Source organism: Camelus dromedarius, chromosome 7, assembly GCF_036321535.1.
Source record: "Camelus dromedarius isolate mCamDro1 chromosome 7, mCamDro1.pat, whole genome shotgun sequence".
Classification (NCBI taxonomy): Eukaryota; Metazoa; Chordata; class Mammalia; order Artiodactyla; family Camelidae; genus Camelus; species Camelus dromedarius.
In genome coordinates this window covers 59,168,760-59,189,246 of record NC_087442.1, presented here as the reverse complement: position 1 = coordinate 59,189,246, position 20,487 = coordinate 59,168,760, and the positions used below count along the sequence as shown (strand labels likewise).

The 20,487-nt window shown below is 36.8% G+C and overlaps 1 long non-coding RNA gene across 3 annotated transcripts in view; it reads left to right on the top strand.

The window, feature by feature from the left end:
* LOC116153986 (uncharacterized) overlaps window positions 1–20,487 on the top strand; it is a 191,584-nt gene that overhangs the window by 55,359 nt on the left and 115,738 nt on the right. For all 3 annotated transcript variants that reach the window (XR_010381685.1, XR_010381684.1, XR_004137776.2), the window contains exon 3: window positions 10,380–10,471. This is a non-coding gene — a long non-coding RNA (uncharacterized LOC116153986). The remainder of the gene's footprint in view (window positions 1–10,379; window positions 10,472–20,487) is intronic.

Genomic DNA, 20,487 nt, shown 5'->3' with positions numbered 1-20,487 from the left:
TGTTTCCATCCAAATTTAAAAATTATTTGTTCTAGTTCTGTGAAAAATGCCATTGGTATTTTGATAGGGACTGGACTGAATCTGTAGATTGCCTTAGGCTGTGTGGTCATTTTAATATTGATTTTTCTAGTCCAAGAATATGGTATATCTTTCCATCTGTTTGTGTCGTCTTCAGTTTCTTTCATCAGTGTTTTATAGTTTTCTGAGTACAAGTGTTTTGCCTCCTTAGGTAGGTTTATTCCTAGACATTTTATTCTTTTTGATATGATAGTAAATGGGATTGTTTCCTTAGTTTCTCTTTCTGATAATTTTGTTGTTAGTGTATAGAAAAGCAACAAATTTCTGTCTACTAATCTTGTATCCTGTTACTTTACTGAATACATTGATGAGCTCTAGTAGTTTTCCGGTGCATTTTTAGAATTTTCTATGTATGCTATTATATCATCTGCAAATAGTACAGTTTTACTACTCTTCCAAATTGGATTCCTTTTATTTCCTTTTCTTCTCTGATTGCTGTGGCTAGGACTTCCAGTGATATGTTGAATAACAGTGGTTTGCCTTGTTTTTGATCTTAGAGGAAGCACTTTTTCAGCTTTTCACCATTGAGTATGATGTCAGCTGTGTGTTTGTCATATATGGCCTTTATTATATTGAGGTATGTTCCCTCTATGCCCACTTTCTGAAGAGTTTTTTTCATAAATGAATGTTGAATTTTGTCAAAAGCTTTTTCTACATCTATTGAGATGATCATATGGTTTTTATTCTTCAGTTTGTTAATGTGGTGTAGCACATAGATTGATTGTGGATATTGAAACACCCTTGCATCCCTGGGATAAATCCCACTTGAACATGGTGTATGATCCTTTTAATGTGTTTTTGGATTCAGTTTGCTAGTATTTTGTTGAGGATTTTTACATCTGTGTTTATTAGTTATGCTGCTCTGTAATTTTCTTTTTTTGTGATATCTTTGTGTGGTTTTGGTATCAAGGTTAGGCAGGCCTCACAGAATGAGTTTGGAAGTGTTCTACTCAAATCCTTTTACATGGACTTCTTTCTAGTAATAAAATTCAAAAGTTGATTACCTGGGATTTATGTTATTATCTACCAAGTAGCTGACACACCTAAGGGACAGATCCAGCTAAGGAGGGGTACTTCTCAGGATGAGGAAGATGGAGAAAGACAGAGAGAGGAGGAAAGAGGTAGAAGAGAGAGGGAATTATGAGTGAATGTATTAGCCACTGCTGTGATAAAACAGAATAAGAAAAAAAATCACAAAATCTCAGTGGCATGCAATAATAATCACATATTTATCACATATTTGTGGGTCAACTCTACAGATCTCTATTAGGCTTACTCATACATATACAAATCAGGAGAAGGTCAGTTGCCCTAGGCTGGCTGGGACCTACAGGGCTTCTCAGGTTCAAAGTGCAGGTCTGTAGGTCAGCAAACAGGCTCTGTTTCCCATATTTCTCTGAATAGCTTGCTAGCTGAGGCATGTACTTCTGATGGCAAAGGTAGAGGCCCAAGAGAGAGCAAACTCTACCACACCAAAAGCTTCAAGCCTAAGTGTCCATGACCTCTGTAAACATCTGTTGATCAAAGAAGTCACATATCCTGGACGTTAGTAGAATGGGGAAATAATAGAGACCCTGGAGAAAGGGAGTAAGAACTGTAGCAGTAACTTCATTATCATAGGAGGTAAAATAGAAGGGGGAGTGAGAGTAAGAAAGACCTGAAAACAAATAATTTCCTTTAGATCTCTGACCCACAGCAAAGCAAATGAGGAACTCATTGGTAGTGTTTGAACCTTCAAGGTGCTGGGAGTTTTATTAGAATTTATGTTCAAGAATTCTTGCTAATAACATGGTGGTGACTTTGGGGAACACATTATGTTGTGGGTCATAATCACACTTTGACAGCAACTTTTTTTCCTAATATATTGGCAATATATTTTTTCCTAATATATTTTTCTGAGCAGTGTGGGAGAAACCTTCTTTTCTGAGGGCCTGTGAATTTCCACTTACCATTAATTTTGAATCATGCTGTCATCATGACAGCTCAGGGACCTTACAGATGCACACATCAGATAAGGCAGGTAGGTGTAAGTCAGGTTGCTCTCTGAAATGTACTGTGCCTAAGTGCTATATATGGATGTGGATCCACAATGCACTTCCTATGTAAGAAAGCCAGTTAAAGAGCTCTTTAATTATTAAGGCATGTATAGCATCACTGCCAAAAAACTTGCCTCTGCAATTGGTTCTATATCCATTTGTGTGACATTATGCAAAGGAAGTTCTTTATACTCCTTGAAGTACCTTATTTTCTATACCTATAAAATGAGGTATTTAAAACATGGAGCAAAACTTACCCATATAACTAAAAGATCTATACTAAAATATTCAAGTCTATAATTTAGACAAACTAAATGTGTTCTATTTTCAGTTTTACAAAAACTTTGTTGCATAAGCATGTATTCCAACAAGTATATGGCTTCTAGCCAATGTCAGAATCAGACAACTAGAACAGACAACTAATATATTTTGTCTGCCCAGCACCCTTTCATTTTTCCATCAACTGCTTCTTTACTGTAGAAGATTCTGTTGTCAGCCAGAGGACTCTGCCTCCCACCACATTCACCACTACTAGAGAGACCATGTGACCCTAACTGGGGCAATGAGACTCTCTCTTCTGGAAATTTGTATCTGAAGGGTGATGTCCAGGGGTGGAATCCTGGAAGCAGACGTAAAGCAGATGAAGCTGAGCAATCCAGTTGCAGGGCACTAAAAAGAGAGAGAGAATTATTAAATTCCATTACCTAGGTCCTCAGAGCTGCCTGGGTTTCCACCTTTTTCAAGATTTGATTGTTCCCTTCCTTGGCTATTTAACTACTCTCTTGATAATAAATTGCTTTTTTGCTTGTGTTAGAGTCCTTTTTTTTTTTTTTTTCGGCTTATAACCAAACAAACCATGCTTAATAATGTGTATGAAATCAGTTGGCCTTCATTGCACTCTCACTCTCCTTTGGAGAGGCTTGAAAAGCAATACCTTCATTTCTCAGGTTCCCTTGCAGCTAAGGTTCTGGTTGTAATTCAAGTTCCACCAATTTGATGCATTAGTATATAGTTTAGAAGATTGAACTGAGGCAGAGGCCATTTTCCTATTCCTTTTTGACTGTCTCTGCTCATAAACATGATTGTGAAAATCAGATTTCTCTGCAGCAGTGTTCCCCTGTTTACAGCTTCTTTGGTTAGAAGTGGTGGTGGCATTAACAGCAGCAGTGACTGCTTGCTCTGCCCTCCTGATCTCTGCATTGTAGCTTCTTAGGTACTCAGAAGCCAGAACAGCAGTGGCAGCAGATTGCTAGCAGGTTCTTGACTCAGGTGTGGCTCCAGTGGTGTCTCAGTGGTAGTAGCTGGTGAATCCATTCTGTATTATTGTGTAATCATTTCTAAAGACCTGGAGTATAGCCTGATCCTTCCACACTTCTAGTGATTTCGTAAGAACTCATTTGCTGTGTTAAATTCTTATAAATAGCTAAAATGATCTCTCTTTCCTGCATTTGAACTTTGACTAATATAGAACCCTAACTTATACAAATATATAAGTGATCTAGAAAAGGATCACATGAGCCAATCAAGTAGGAACTTGCAAATAAAGCTAATATAGAACAAGTATGATCAAATTAATTTTGAAATTGAATTTCCTCTATATACTTATCAACAAATATGTACTTATGTCATCAAGAATACAGGAGCTATAAAATTTGTATGATATAGATAAATACTGGGTTATAAGAATTCAAATTTTACAAAATAATTAAGGAAATTTCCTTATAACTTTTGCCTGATATTAATATATTATAGCAAATAGTTTTTTAATTTAAAAGTTAATTCTAAAATACATTTTGAAGAACAAAGAACTAAAAATATCCAAGATACTCCTGAAGAAGTAGCAGAACAAGGTGAGGGGACTTGCCTTACCAGATATAAATTAAATCTAAAGCAGTGACAAAAAGGTATAGTGATACTGTTACTTTGGGAGAACTGAGAACAGAATGGAATATCTAGAAAGAGACTCACACAATATAGAAACTTCATATATGTCAGGGCTGGCAGTGAGGCTCAGTGGGGAAAGCATAGACTAGTTGCTCCAATATGCTAAGAAAACTAGTTACATTTTTAAAGCCCTCCTTCACTCTATTTACACACACACACACACACACACACACACAGACACACACACAAAAACACACACACACACGCTTCAAAATGGTTTGATGATTTATCTATAAATGGCAAAACTTCAAAATTTTAAAACTTTGAGGAGAAAATACAGTAGAATAGCTTTAAGACTTCTGAATAGGATTGAGTAGGGAAGACATTCTTAAACAAGGATCCCCAAATCCAAAACCATAAAAGAAAAGATCAGCCTTGTCCTTGCCTACAGTTAGTTCTTAAAAAACATAGATGTCCAGTCAGATGAAAGTCAGATGCCTCAGAGGTTGGTCCTCCACACCTGGCAGCAAAGTCACATCCAAATGACTGGAACATAATAAGAACACAGAATTAAGGACTAAGAGAAGGTGTTGTGTTGACCTGGTCTGTAAGTGTGGGTGGCCAGATGTCTGCTATGCAAGAAAGACCTGCTACTATTCTAGAAAAAGACAGGATATGTGGGAGGGATAAAATTCAACACAGAATTTCATGTCAGATCTTATTGTAATGTCTTGTTATTTTCATTTCCTATTAAATGATCTATGGTGATAAGGCTTTATGGCTTTATTTATTATAGATTCTGTTCAATGAAAACAAATGAAGAACATGTGTCCTCTCTAGTTCCCATCAATGTGAAGCATTTAAATACTACAATAGTTACTGATTTTTTTTTAATAACTGGGTGTCTGATTGTATTTTAATATAATGTAAGGTGTCAAACTGTAATAGACTTAGTGAAAGTCTATTGAAGTTTTAAAGGCCTAGGGAAGAAACTGGTGAAAAATTCTTTCCTTGGGATGAAAGAACTGTTTTAGGGGGGATGGAGAGGAAAATCATAAGGTAAGACATAGATGTGGGGAAGCAAAAATGAGCACGCTCTCAGCTAGAATTCATAGACCAGAATAGCAAAACCTAAGTATTTGAAATGAAAAACAGTTCCTCACTTTTTATACTAGAGCGAAAATACTTCTAAAAGAAAAGAGACCATTTTAATAAAATGGAGGTCTATCATAATAACAATTTAGAAACAGGATGACTGATAAAACAAGCTCCTGCTTTTTAAAAATGTGTTTCTTAAAACTATATAAACAAAACCTCCCATAGGCTAATACCCTTGAACATGTGTAGGTATTTTGCTTTTTATTTTAACACTTTTTTAAAAGTTGGGGAACAACTTTCTTGCTCAAAAGTTTCTTGACATATTAAATAAAAATGCAAATAAAGGGGAATAATGTCTTAAAAGGAAGGATCTGATGAACTTAGTCCAACAATATAAAAGCATGTATGTCTCAAAATTACTAGAGTTCCAATACTAGAGTTGGAACTAAATATTGGAACTAGAGTTCCAATAATTAGTGTTGAGACCTTGGGCAAATCTCCCAACTTTCTTGTTTTGATTTTCTTGTCTGTAGAAGGAGAGCATTATACAAAATAATATTGAAAACAAAGTGAAAAATCTAGACAAGCAGAAGGCAGGCATTAAGCACCAGAAAAGCTGCAGACTCTGAGTATTACAGGAGGCCAGAGAGGAGAAATAACAAGAACACAACAGAACTTCACTCTTTAGGAGAGACCGGATATCTAGCAAGCTGAAAAGACAGATGACATCTAACACAGGAAAACATTAACTCAGATTCAGGAGACAGAATATGAACAAGATAAAACTCCAGGTTGCAGAACTGGGGCCTAAGGACTAGGCTGCTTTCACTGAAAGGATACACGTGCTGCTGAGTGTGGGGCCAGTGCACCTTAGAGCACTCCTGTCTCAAGTCCAGCATTCGTGTTTGGGATTAGGAGAGCCTGGTCTAAAAAATGGGTCAAGAGACTCTAGGAAGGTGAGAGCAGAAGCTGGCAAACAAGGAACCCAAATAACACTGTGATTTTCAAGACATTAGGTCTCTCACTGAAAGTAACCAACAGAAGAATGAAGATTTCATTAGCACTTTCGTAGAACCAGAAAACATAGTCCTAGACAGGCTGTATGGCTGTCAGCCCAGAAACTTCACTGTAAATCATTTGGAAAATCGTGTTTGTCAACAGAAAATTAAAATGCCTTTAATGGTAGTTGCTTAAATGCTGTCTCGCATTTTCACCACAGCCTCTTTTCCTGGGAAGAAGATTTCAAATTTGTCATTATTATCCTCTCTTAGAAGTGGCTCAGGGCAGTTGTTGTATGTAACATAAACCAAAACACAACAAACAACTTCCGAATGGGATGCCAATGTTGTATATGGAAGCAGCATGTAAACCACAAAGGGAGGAGAGTAGGCAGCAGATTTGTCAGGTTGCCAATAAAAGACAATGTCTAAATTCCCATAACCAGATCTGCCTTTAGAATATTTTATGTTTTCCAAATCAGACCTGGGGTTTTCTGGAATGATGAACAGTAACAATCTAAGCAGCTAACTCTTAATCAGTGCTACTTTGAAATTTGTAACTGAAAATTAATCAGGTCACCCCGTTGAGGCTAAGAACATGATTATGTGATAATGTTGCTCATTTCACACATGGAAAAATCCCAAGGCAGTTAGGGATTCTGTTGAGCCATTTGTATTTTTTAATTGCTTATTTAGATTTGACTTTTTAGAACTTGGTTTATATGTGGTCGCTTTCTGTGTGAATTAATCTCTACATCACTCTGCCAGGTTTTCATACAATATCGTGCAGTGGAAAGAATGTTGGATTATGTCTCATCTTTCCTTGCAGAGAACCACCAAGTCAGGCATTTAAACTTTCTGAGACTCTCTTTGATCTGTAGGTAAGGAGAATCATACTCACTTCCAGTCGTGTCATGAAATAACCTGAGGGAAACTGTGCTGAGCCTGGCACTTCACAAATAGTTTCCTTTCTTGGTCTACAGCTGGCCCCACCCTACCTACTTAACTACATTTCCTACTCACTTAAACCTGCAGCTCTTAATCTAGCAAGACATTTCTCCTTAATGTTCCTGCGATTCCAATTTTCACTTTTTGCCTTGGGTTATACTAATGTGGCCCCGTCCTCTTTACCTGATTTTTACTCATCTTTCTGGTCTAAAAGGCAAACATGTCCACACATAAACATCAACAAAATGTAAATGGATCATGTTATTTTATTTTACTCCTACCTCTAACACCTTTTCTTGGCTACATTTTTGTGTAGACAGCCATTCTTTAACTTGTGGATATCATGTGAAATGCATAAAATAGATTTACTGAAGTTTATCTATATAAAATTGATTTTTAATCCTACAAATATTCATAGGAAGAAATTTGAGTGATTCTTCATGTTGTATTTTTCTCTCAGCTAGGGCAGCTATTAAGAAGTATCTTGTGTCTTCATATTTGGTGAAATTCAGGCCATCAATAGCCTTTTGCTTGTATTTTCTGGATAGTAAAATGAGATTATTTAGTCAATGCTTCAAATAGTGTGATATGTGATGATTTTTAAACAACATGCTGTAATTTTCCGTCAAGGCTATTTTAAAAATAATATTGAGGCAAAAATGGAGTTTTTTTTTGTTTTTTTGGTTTTTTTTTTTTGCCAACAGATTATGGTTTGGTAAATGATTTGTTAGGATTTAAGCAAAGCGCTTAGTGGTAAGGTGATATAACCAGAACACATTCTCAAGAGGTGAATTACATTTATCAATCAAATGAAAAATGTGTTTGAGTACTAGAACACATGTCAATCCATGTGATTCCTTGCCTTCAGTCAATGGAAGGTAAATCTAGCTAACTATGTTTGAGTGTATTTGTCAGCTTTGTTCACACGGTTTATATTTAAATTCAAAACTACTACCTTTCTTTGGAGGAGGGTAGGTAACTAGGTTTATTTATTTTTTTAATGGAAGTATTAGGGATTGGACCCAGGACCTATTGCATGCTAAGCATATACTGTACTACTGAGCTGTATGGATTTGCAGATACTAACTACTATATATAAAATAGATAAACAAAAAGTTTATACTGTATAGCACAGGAGACTATATTCAATATCTTGTAGTAGCCTATAATGAAAAAGAATATGAAAATGAATATATGTATGTATATGTATGACTGAAACATTATGCTGTACACCAGAAATTGGCACAATATTGTAAACTGACTATACTTCAATAAAAATATATATACAACAACAACAAAAACCCCTGCTACCTTGATTTATTAGTTCCAAGCTGGAGACTCATCCTATCCTCTTCTAGAACATTCTCCATCTGTACTATTAATGTCTCTGTCTCATAAAATAAACCTTATTTTCTGTGTTTACTGAGACCTTATTCTTTAGAAAATAAAAAGGGAGCAGTGACACTATTTTGCATGGACTGTTATGATAGGGGATTTTTAGTGTTTTTTTCCCGGGTGGAAGACAGACATGCTCTCCCTGTGTTAGAGAAAATTACTTGGGGGATGGTCTTTAGCCCTTTGAGTTGCCCATCTATTTGAGAACCTGCTGAGCATGATTACAAATCACGAGTTGGTCTTGGGTTTTCCCAAGCTGGCTGCAGAGACAACTTGTCTAGGCGCCCAGTGAATAGCCACAGCCCACAGAGAATGTGTGTTTACCCAGACCTTTTCCGTAGTTTACTTCTGAAAATTGGTTCGGCCACATGGGAATCTAGTTAGACTCTTGGAATTATAATCTTTGACTGGCAGTAGCCCCAAAAAAATTTTTTGTAGGATTTGGAAATCAGATTGGGGCTTAGAGAAAGAGCAAAGAATAGTAGGAGTCCAAATCTAAGCTTCTTTTAGGCCCACCTGAAATCCATAGGCTTTAAAGCATACGTTTCCATTACCAAATCATCCATTTCTACTAGATGGAAGTAGGGAGCAGAATTTTAGTGTGACAGTGAAAGATAATATTTCAGTTATGCAGCTCACTTGAAAGATAAAGGTATATGAAAACTTCCCTGTATATGATCCACTATTAAACTAGACATATTTCACTCAGTTATCTAGAAGAATAGATTTTTGTAGCATAAGGTCAATTTTATAGTATACACCTGTGTTATTTCAGACACAGATCAATGTCAGTGCAATGGTTGATAAACTGAAGTGTAAAGTTGATAGATAAACTCTATCCTTGGGAATCTTCATACTATTATATCTACATTTCTGAGTGCAAGAAGAGAACAATTAAGACATGCTTTATTTGAAAATGCGTTGCTTTTCTTGTTAAGGATAAGCCATAGTTACTAATAGGAAGAAAAAGCTTACCTATAGTAGAAACCTAGCAAAAAAAAATGTGCTATGCAATGAAGAACTTCCTTTTCCAGTTCTAACATTCAGTAGCTGAAAGCAGATCGTTGCCATAAAGAAGTATTTACCAATTTTAAAAGGTCTTGGCCCATCATAGCTAGTGTTAGATTTGGAATATAGCTTTTGTTGCCAAGGTGACAAACACTTATAAATATAACACATCTTCTAATGTGCTTTTAACTCGGTATTTTTATGGCTTTTAAATCAGATACCATTAGCAAATATATTAGGTAATTTAGCTGAAAGACCATTTTCCTCTAACACTTTTTGTTACATTTCCCCAGGTATTTTAGTAAATGTCTGTTGTGACATTCTACTCCTGCTAGGCTTCCAATGTAAGGGGATACATAAAGTACATCTGGTAAAGATTAACATATATTACCTTGCCTTTTTTGTATTGATCACCAAAAATGTATAAAAGAGAGTTAAATTTATAGTCTCCTTGAAGAGCAGTCATTGTTCCTGTTGTTATTTTGGGGTCTATACCCACTCCCTCAAATAACAATCTGGTTTAAGATTCCATATACAGCGGAAAAGGGTTTGGGACAGAGTAAAACTATATGTTAACACTCCGCAAAACCTCTACACCTAAATGCTTTCTCTCAGATATCTAAAAAAGAAGGCTATGGGGAAAATAATTGCAGTAGACCATCTGGAGCCCTAGTATATTTACAAGTCAGTTTATTGTTCCAAAGAATAAATTCAGCAGTCCAAGCAGGGAAGGAATTAGCTCTAAATATATTCACTGGATTTTTAAAAGAAGACTTGTGAGGTGGGCAAATTTGTCACAGCAACGATTAAATCAGATGAGACATATTTAGTTTAAGCCCAAATTTGCGTTTATTATTACTGTATCAGAAATTCTTCTTAGAAGATTGTCCATTAATTCATTCATTCTCTTTTCTTTCATTCATTCAACCAACAGACATTTAAGAAGCATCAACCATTTTTCAAGCATTGGAGTTACAAAGATGAGCAAGTCCTGGCCCTTGAGAAGAATGTGATATCAGGAAAGAGGTAGGCAAATAAATGAAGTATTACAACACTCTGATAAGTGCTAAGGTAGAGACTGCACACAAGAAGGGGTCAGAGATTAGTCCCCCCAAAGGAAAGATTCTTTGCAAATTGTCTTTAGAGAATTAAGATGGAAAAGAGGAATATATATTTTACTTTACAGCAAAACTCTTGAAGTTAATGTTTTATATAGTGAATCAGGAACTGCGACTTCCTTGCTGTGTAATCCTGAATGCTTCTCTGTGCCTCAGTTATTCCACCTTTGTAATGTAGATAGTTATCCTTGCCGCCTGCATAGCTCATAGAAGACTGTTGGTAGGAATAATGGGATACAAGTGGTGGAGCTCTTTGAATTATTTGGAAAAGAAAAATGCTATGTAAACACACAGCATCCTTATTATTCCAAGCAGTAGCATTTTGGATTATTGCCTTATAATACTGCACCTTTGTGTGTGTGTGTGGTTTGTTTCTTTATAGAAAGTGCTAATGTTGAGTTTCTCTAATAACTTTGGAAGCAATTTTAATCCAGCAGACAAAACATAATAATCTTTAGAGTAAGTTAAATCCCTTTGTATTTGAGTAGATTTTGTTAATTACCAAGGTCTTAGGCAATCTTACCACCATTATGAAAAGCAGTGCCCAGTGATCCCCATTCTCTCAGTGAGTATCAGAAAGACACTATTGTGAACGGGCCAGAAGCTTCTTTACAATAGACGAGACACAGAGTGTGCATGTGTGTGTGCACATACACTTGCATGGTGTGTGTGCGCTTGAGCCTGAGGCTTGCCAGAAAGAGCTGGGAACGAGCTGAGACTGGCTAGCATACCTGAGGCAGCTGTTACACCGTGGCGCCTAGATTCTTCTCTCAGACTCCAGGCTGGCTCCCCTCCTCTTCCTCCTCATTTTCCTTTTCTTAGTCTCTCTAACTCTGTCTCACCGTCTTTCTTCCTCCTCCCTGTGACTTAGTGGGAGATTTCCATGGCCTAAGACTATGCCCCAGTCCTAGTGCCCGGCATTCCAGGACTGTCTGGCTAATGGAAGAACCCCTACTGGTCAGGACATGAAGTCTCAGAGAAAAATGACCTTCAGCACTCTCACCTGTTTTATCTTTTCTTTCACCCACTCATTCTCTCTCTGTATTCTCTCTTTCTCTCTCTCTCTCAACCCCACCCCACCTCACACTCCCTCTCTATCTCTCTTTCTCTCTAGTTCTCACCTTGATTTTTGTGCTGGAGATTAGCCATGAATTACTTGGCAACCAGGGAAAGTGGCAGCTCAAGGCAGATCTGCTCTTGGGTTCTGAAACTTGCTTCGGGCTATCTCAACAAGACCCATCTATCAACTCGACCTGGGATTTGCCAAGGCAGTCCAGTCATTCATTTTATAGAAGAGGCAGCCTGTATTAAGGAGCCTGTATTAATCCTTCCTCTTCCCCTAGAAGTGTGCTGCTTAGAAAGCTTCCTCCAGGAACAGTGAGGTTACACAATAAATAGCTACATAGCTGGCTGCAGGAATTTAAAAAACTATACAAGAAACTTTACTTTTCAGTTTACTATGGCTTCTCATGGTTTGAAGTAGTTTTCCACAGGCCACCACTGGAATTGGACAGAATTAATATAGCCAACCAGGGTGAACTTTCCTAGGGAAGAATGCCAGTGCTAAACCAGCATGAGAAAGGCAAAGAACCCTAGGCCTCTGACAAGGGTATCACATGTATCACCACTGGAAAGGCCAATGATATTAATCCTAAGAGATGGTCTCTGGTTACATTTCATGGACTTGGAACCCACTGACAGAAAAGAGCAATTACTTATAGTCATATTTTTTAAAAATTTGACAAAAATCCTAATCATGGTATATTTAATATCTCAATTAATAAGCCTTCTACAATAGTAACATGTCAACTTTGGTTCAAGAAATCCACTCCAGTTGATAGTCATCCAGGAAACATCTTTCATGCCCACATATTAAATTTAATCTGCCACCCCTGCTTTATAAGACTTTGTATTCATCTGCTGAAGAAAAGATGCTTATTTTATCATTCGAACTTAACAGCTTGCTTTAGCAAAGCTGATAGGTAGGAGTTTAGAAGATATTCATTGAATGCCTATTTTGTATATTTACAAAAGAGGTAGATTTAAGGGAGTTACCCAAAAGCAATATGCTTTTTGTCCACCATTATCCTATTGGTCTTCCTTTCATTCAACAGATTTATCTGTCATGAAGAATTTAAGTTTCATATTTTCCTCTGTCAGTTGTGAAAAGGCCTGTCAGCTGGGGCTTATACTACAGTTTGCCAAAAGGCCTATAGCATACAATGACAATACAATCTTATATTTGTGCTCCCAGTCTCCAGATAATCCCTCACTTTCCTCCTCTGCAGCCTGGTTATAATCGGGCTTAAGTTGCATATTCTGTTTTTAGCCAGATTTTGCTGATAAATGCTATCAGCAAGACTGAAATGAAATGCAGCAGGTTTAGCTCTTATTACCAGTGTAGAACGTGCCTTGGGAGTAGTGTGTGTCATACTGAGACAGTGGTTGTATAAAACCATTTAATTCACAGAAACTAAATAAAGGAATGTTAATGGGACTGGCTTTTATCTGCTGAAAGTTCCAAGGTCTTTTATTTGTGCACCTGAAAATACAGACCTTTGATTAACATTCCAGGAGATGTGCCAGAGATACCGGGCCATTTCCTATATCATTTCCGATAAGGATATAATCTTGAAAGAAAACTGTGCAAAGTCTTAACATTGGTCGATACCTTCAAATACAGGAGACTTTGTTTTTGGTGTTTTTATTTTCAGTTCACATATACCCCTAATGTAAGAAAGATATAAATTCCCCACATTTATACAAAAGCAACCATAGTCTTATTAAATTGAAACCATATAAATAGTTGGAGGCCTACAAATGATTCTTTTCATAACCTGCTGGGTCTGCAGCAAAATGTAAAGGACTGGTATATTAGAAAAATTCATCATTGCCTCAGCCAAGGAGAGGGAAGGGTTAATCATCATTCCAAGAACTCTGGAGTGAAACAAAAGCTTGCAGCCTGACACCAAAATAACATCACAATGAGAAGTGAAATTGCTTCTAAGGCTAAATTGCTTCATTTGAAAATTGTAGTGATACTGAGAACAATTATGTCACTTAAACTTTCACAGTTTTGTTTTTATAAATCAGTTGTAAAACTATCATGTGGTTTAACTGCAATTATTTAATAAGGGCATTTGTAATTGTCCAACATAATCAATTATGCTTCAATCAGGTTCTTCTCTGAAACTGTGTTTTTGTTAGCGGCTGAGTCATTCTTATGGTAATACATACTTTTTGAAAAAGCCAAATAAAATCATTGTTTTCCAGGAAAGTTATTCCCCACTCTGACTGCAAAGCACTTCCCCAACTGCAAACTGAGTCTTAGAGTTCTTTTTTTTCTCTCCTTGTCTTAAAAACTAAACATCTACTCAAAGCATGTGAAGAAAAAACATACTGCTGAATAATAGGGGAAGTATAAGTTAGTCCTTTAAGAGTCATGGTAGTGTTGTCAAGTATGTTTTCTAAGCTGAGACCAGGGCCAGAGGCCAGGGGAGCATGGAGTGGTGCATGTGAGTTACCCAGCAGGAGCCCATACAATGTTGGTACCACAAGTCGCAGATCATGACTTTGATTTTCTAAGGAGAGATTAATCATGGGCTGAGCCTAGGCAGGCTCAGGCCTCCCAGAGACTAGAGGATTTCTGTTGCTGTGTTGTGCAATTTGTGGGCTATTTAGTCCACTTTGGACTGCCTAGAGAGCTATGTTTTCCTTCCAGATTTCAAGTAAGTCTCTGCTAATGCCTTATCTCTGTGTTTTGCCTGGTTCATTCTGATCTCTGTACTTACTGGCTTGACCAAGAGTTTTCTCATGAAGCTAGGCTCTCAGCCTCTCTTTCCTTTCTCCTCCTTTTCTCTTCTTTAGACAGATTCTCCCTTACTTTGACTCCTGTTTTGTATTTTCTGATTCTCTAAAGATTCTCACTACTTCCTGGAAGATACCAATGCTTTTCCTCTCTCTGCTGTACATCCTTCCCTTAGAGCAGATGCTTCTACTTAAGAGCATTTCCTCATTTCAATCACTCTTCAAAAGAATGACTGAGTCCTGCTGGTGATATAAAATGTTTAGTTTCAGCCACATGGATTCAGCAGAAACTGGAGTAGGAATCCAAACAAAGGAGTCACCACACTGGAACCAGTGAATTTGTTGTTTCAAAATCCAAATCTGAGAGTATCACTTCCCAGTTTAAGAGCAGTCCCTGGTGTTCCTTTATCTTAAGCTAAAAGCCAAAGGTTCTGTGTGCTCTGTCCCAACAAGTTCTTGAGTTTTTCTCACACCTTCTTTCCCTTCACTTTTTGTCCTAACTACACAGGCCTTCTCTGTAAAATGGCCACTTTCTCTTCCAGCCCAAGGCCTGTACATCTGCTGTTCCCGCTGCTTGTGATGTTCACCAAACCAAACTGCATATCCCTTACCAGGCATGTTCTCACTCATTTCTCTTACCTCTTTCAGACCAAGCATCACTGCTTCAGGAAAACCAACACAGATGCCCTGAACCATGAACACATTCTCCCTGTTGTATGCTTATAGGATGACAGACTTTTCCTTCAAGTTCTTTTTCATACTTGTAATGTTATATTTACTTGTACTAATATTTGATAATTATCCCATTCTAATAGCCCCTCTTCAAGAGCAGGGGCTTTGTTTTTGCTTTACCTGGTGTCTCTACACTCAGCAGGAACTCAGTTTATTTCTTTTGAATGAATAAACTCTTTGGGGTTCCTTGAAACTTTATATCAAAAAATAAGGGGAGCAGATTTCTTAAACCAGGGTCAGGCAGCAGGGTTGAAAAAACACCTTCATGTGTGTCCATGGAGAAATGCACAATGACAAATTGAAACTAGCCTAAGCATCAATAGAAGAACAAATAAGTAAATTGTGCTATGGTCACAAAGCATAATACTATGCAGCAGTTAAAAATAATGAGTTAGTATCATATGTGTCCACATGGCTAAATCCTCCAAAGATACACATAAAGAAAACTGTCAAAAAAAAAAAATACATGTTTGTTTATTTGTCTAGAGTCCATGGAAGAGTACTCAGAAACAAGAGCGACAATATAAGTAAGTACTAGATCTGGGGATGAAATTTAGGAAGTGTGGGAAGATGAGGCCTGCAGAGTTCTGTCATTCCTTTTCATGTCATTCCCCAGCCAGATTACAGTAAGAGGAATGTAATCAATCCCTGTTCTTTTTTTGGCCACATTGCTACTATTTACTTTCTGGGGTAGTCCTTAATTGCATGTGGGAACAAACATATCTCCAAAGGGTAAAGATTAGAGAATCATAATCATTTATAAATAGAAAAAGTAAAAGGAAATAAACTAGAGAATAATAACAATATAGAAGAAAATCAGTAATATACCAAAATAATAAACTTTAATAACTCTTTTCAAAATATTATACGGGACTAAGATTTTAAATATAGCAAGATACAGAAGATCTCAGAGGCCTAGTAGAAAGTTGAAAATTAAGTTAAATAGGTAAAAATTCTCCAAGACTCATACTCAACTCTAGAGTGGGAGACACTAGAAACAGAGAATCTAAAGCATTATGGCTTTATTCGTAGTATAAGCTAACTCTCTCCCTTTTTCTCTTTTTTTCTTCTTTTCTTTTCTTTTCTTTTCCTTTCCTTTTCTTTCTTCCTTCCTTCCTTCCTTCCTTTCTTTCTTCCTTTCTTTGGTGGAATTGGAAAGTTTTAGAAGCCACTCTTTCTCAAAATATATTCCTTACTCACTTTACTACAATACCTTCAAATCGTTTCCTTATTGACTCTTGAGTCAGTGCACTGAAGAACACTCTTAAACCTATAGGATTAGAATGACAAGAGTACCTTATTATTTTAGATTAGATGAGGAAACTGATGCTTGGAGAGTTAAGGTAACTTTCTAAGGCCACCTAGCTGTCATGCAGCAGACTGGGTACTAGAACCCAGTACTCCTCATTTCTGGTCCATTGTTCTTTCCAGTGTTGCATCTAGGGGCCATGATACAAAACCTATATCAATTGTTAATGCTGCGGTTTGCATTTATTTAGCTATGTAGTCATTCAGCTGGTACCTGAGGGACGAAGACAAAGGAAATATCAGATAAAAACTGCCATATATATATATATATATATATATATATACACATACACACACACACACACACTGGAATATTGTTCAACCTTTAAAAGGAATGAAATTCTGACACATGATACATACAACATGGATGAATCTTGAAGATATGCTAAGTGAAATAAGCCAGATACAAAAGGACAATATTATATGATTCCGCACATATGAGGTACCTAGAGTAGTCAAATTCATAGAGACAGAAAGTAGAATGGTTGTTGCCAGGGGCTAGGGAAGGGGCAGAATGGGCAGCTATTGTTTAATGATTACAGAGTTTCAGTTTGGAAAATGGCAAGATTCTAGAGATGGGTAGTGGTAATGTTTGCATAACAGTGTCAATATTCTTAATGTCACTAACTTGTACACTTGAAAATAGTTAAGATAGCAGATTTTATTTTATATATATTTTAGCATAATTTAAAAGAAATCAGATGAGAAATCATGAATTATGGATTGTAGCCCAAGAAGGCAAGTGTGGTAGGAATTACAGGCATACAGAAAGGACTAAGAAAGTACTAGATAATTGAGGTGGGTGTGAAGTGGAAAAGGGAGAAAGAGAGGAAAAGTGAAGGACCTATTGTCTAGACCAGCTGTTCAATAGAACTGTCTGTCATGGTGGAAAGGCTCTTTATCTGTGCTATTGTGGTAGCCAGTATACCCTAGCCACCTTTAAGTGTTTAAAATGTGGTTGGTTAGTGCGACAGAGGAACTGAATCTTTTATTTAATTTGATTTTTAATTAATTTACATTTAAATAGCAGAGGTCTGGGCATTCTATTATTGGTAATTTAACTTAAAGTACCTGCATTTCTGCTTCTTCTAGATCCCTTTCTATAAATTCAAGCACCATTCACGTATTCATTCAGGCACTTGTAGGAGATGTAGTATATCTCCTGTGTGCTAGATGCTTGCTAAGCAATAGGAATAAAAGAGAGTTAGAAGAATTCTCTACATTACTGGGAAATAAATAAGTGTAATCACTCTGACAAACAGTGTGGCCATGTGTCCTGAGGTTAGAAATTTTCATACCCTGCAACCCAGTGCTTCTACATCCTAAAGAAGTTTTCATATGTACTCAAGGGGACATGAACTCTCAAAATCATAAAAAGCTTGAAGATTAATGAAAAACAGATAAATCAGGCTTTGTTTATAAAACAATACCATGCAGTAGTTAAAATTAATGGAGGAGTGGCATACCTACCGATACAGCTAAACCACCAAAACACAACAGCAGAAAAAAATTCAATTGTAGAAGGATACACATAGGATGATATCATTTTTAAAAGCCTTTTTAAAAAACTTGCAAAGTTACTCGTTATGGCTACATAGATACATACACATGTAGTAAATGTAAAATATGTGTGGACACGAGAGACAGCACATTCAGGGTAGTGGATACTTCTGCCAACCACACACCATATCTCAGAAATGGGTCTAGAAGCCTCTACTCCAGCAACAGGGGAGCATACCTGGCCTCTGTCAAGGCTGTGACAACCACAGAACAAAAAATGAAGCCCCACTCAACAACAACAATCAGGGCAGGCTCTAATCACCACAATACCAACCACACCCCCAATAAAAGGAATAATAGCCAACACACACAGAAGAAAGATGTGGCAACCATCATACTAAAAATAGCCCTTGCAACAAAACTATTAGATGCACACAGTCTACACAGGAATGCTCCCACTTTAAATAAAAACAAACAAACAAAAAAACAGCTCAAGATCACAGTAGATAACTGATACTCCTAAATCCACAGAGCCAGAGAAATATAAGTAAAATGAAGAAGCAGAGGAACCACTCCCAATTAAAAGAACAAGAGAAGTCCCCTCAAAGAATGATCAATGAGATAGACCTCAACAATCAATTACATCATGACTTCAAAGGGGGTGAAGAAAGCACTGAAGGCAATAAGAGACTATGAATAGAGACAAAGAATAGTATATGAAGATATTTCATGCAAATAGAAATGACAAGAAAGCGGGAACTGCAATTCTCAAATCAGACAAAATAGACTTTAAAATAAAGTCCATAAAGAAAGACATTATATAATGATCAAAGGAGCAATACAAGATGAGGATATTACACTCGTTAACATATATGCACCCAACATAGGAGCACCTAAATATATAAAACAATATTTAACAGACATAGAGGGAGAAAATTGATTGGAATACAATAATAGTAGGAGACTTTAACACCCCACTAACATCATTGGACAGGTCTTCCAGACAGGAAGTCAGTAAGGCAACAAATACTAAATGACACAACGAAAGAGTTGAATTTGGTTGATATTTCTAGGACATTACATCCTCCCAAAACAGAATGTGCATTCTTTTCAAGTGCTCATGGAACATTCTCTAGGAGACCACATACTCAGGCACAGAAGAAACCTCAACAAATGTAAGAGGATAGAAATCATTTCAAGCACCTTCTCTGACCACAATGCCATGAAACTAGAAATCATCGACAAAAACAAATGAGAAAAAAACGACAGCATGGAAACTAAGCAACATGCAACTAAAAAATCAATGGGTCAATTATGAAATCAAAGAAGAGATTAAAAAATACCTTGAGACAAATGACAGTGAAAACACAGCCACACAAAATCTATAGGATGCAGCATAAGCAGCCCTAAGAGGGAAGTTCATCGTGATACAGGTCTTCCTCAAAAAACAAGAGCAATCTCAAATAAACAATCTAAGCTACCACCTAAAAGAATTTGAAAAAGAAGAACAAATAAAACCAAAAGTCAGCAGAAGGAAAGAAACAATAAAGATCAGGGAGGAAATAAATAAAATAGAGATTTAAAAAAATAGAAAAAATTGAATCAAACCAAGAGCTGGTTTTTTGAAAGAGTAAACAAAATTGACAAACCTCTGGCCAGACTCACCAACAGGAAAAGAGAGAAGACACAAATAAACAAAATATGAAATAAAAATAGAGAAATTACAACCAACACCACAGAAATACAAAAAATTCGTAAGAGAATGCTATGAACAACTATATGGCAGTATTGGACAACTTAGAAGAAATGGACAAGTTTCTAGAAACATACAGTCCACCAAAACTGAATCAAGAAGAAATGGATCATTTGACAGACCAATCACTAGAGGTGAAATAGAATCAGCGATAAAAAACCTCCCTGCAAATAAAAGTCCAGGACCAGATGGCTTCATTGGGGAATTCTATCAAACATACCAAGAAGAGCTCATACCGATCTGTCTCAAACACTTCCAAAAGATTGAAAAGGAGGGAATACTCCCAAACTCATTCTATGAGGCCACCATCACCCTAATACCAAAGCCAGACAAAGGCACTACCAAAAAAAGAAAACTATAGGCCAATATTCTTGATGAACATAGATGCAAAAGTCCTCAACAAAATATTTGCAAATGGAATCCAGCATGTAAAAAAGATCATACACCATGGTCAAGTTGGGTTCATCCCAGAGACACAAGAATGGTTCAACATTTGCAAATTAATCAGCATGATACACCACATCAACAAGAGAAAGGACAAAAATCACATGATCATCTCAATAGATGCAGAAAAAGCATTTGATAAAATTTAATACCCATTTATGATAAAAACTGTAACCAAAATGGGTACAGAGGGAAATACTTCGTATAATAAAAGCTACTTATGACAAACCTAGAGCCAGCATAACACTCAATGATGAAAAGTTGAAAGCCTTCCCACTAAAATCTGGAACAAGACAAGGATGCCCACTGTCACCACTTCTATTCAACATAGTATTGGAAGTCCTAGCCATGGCAGTACTATACATAGCAATACTATCTAT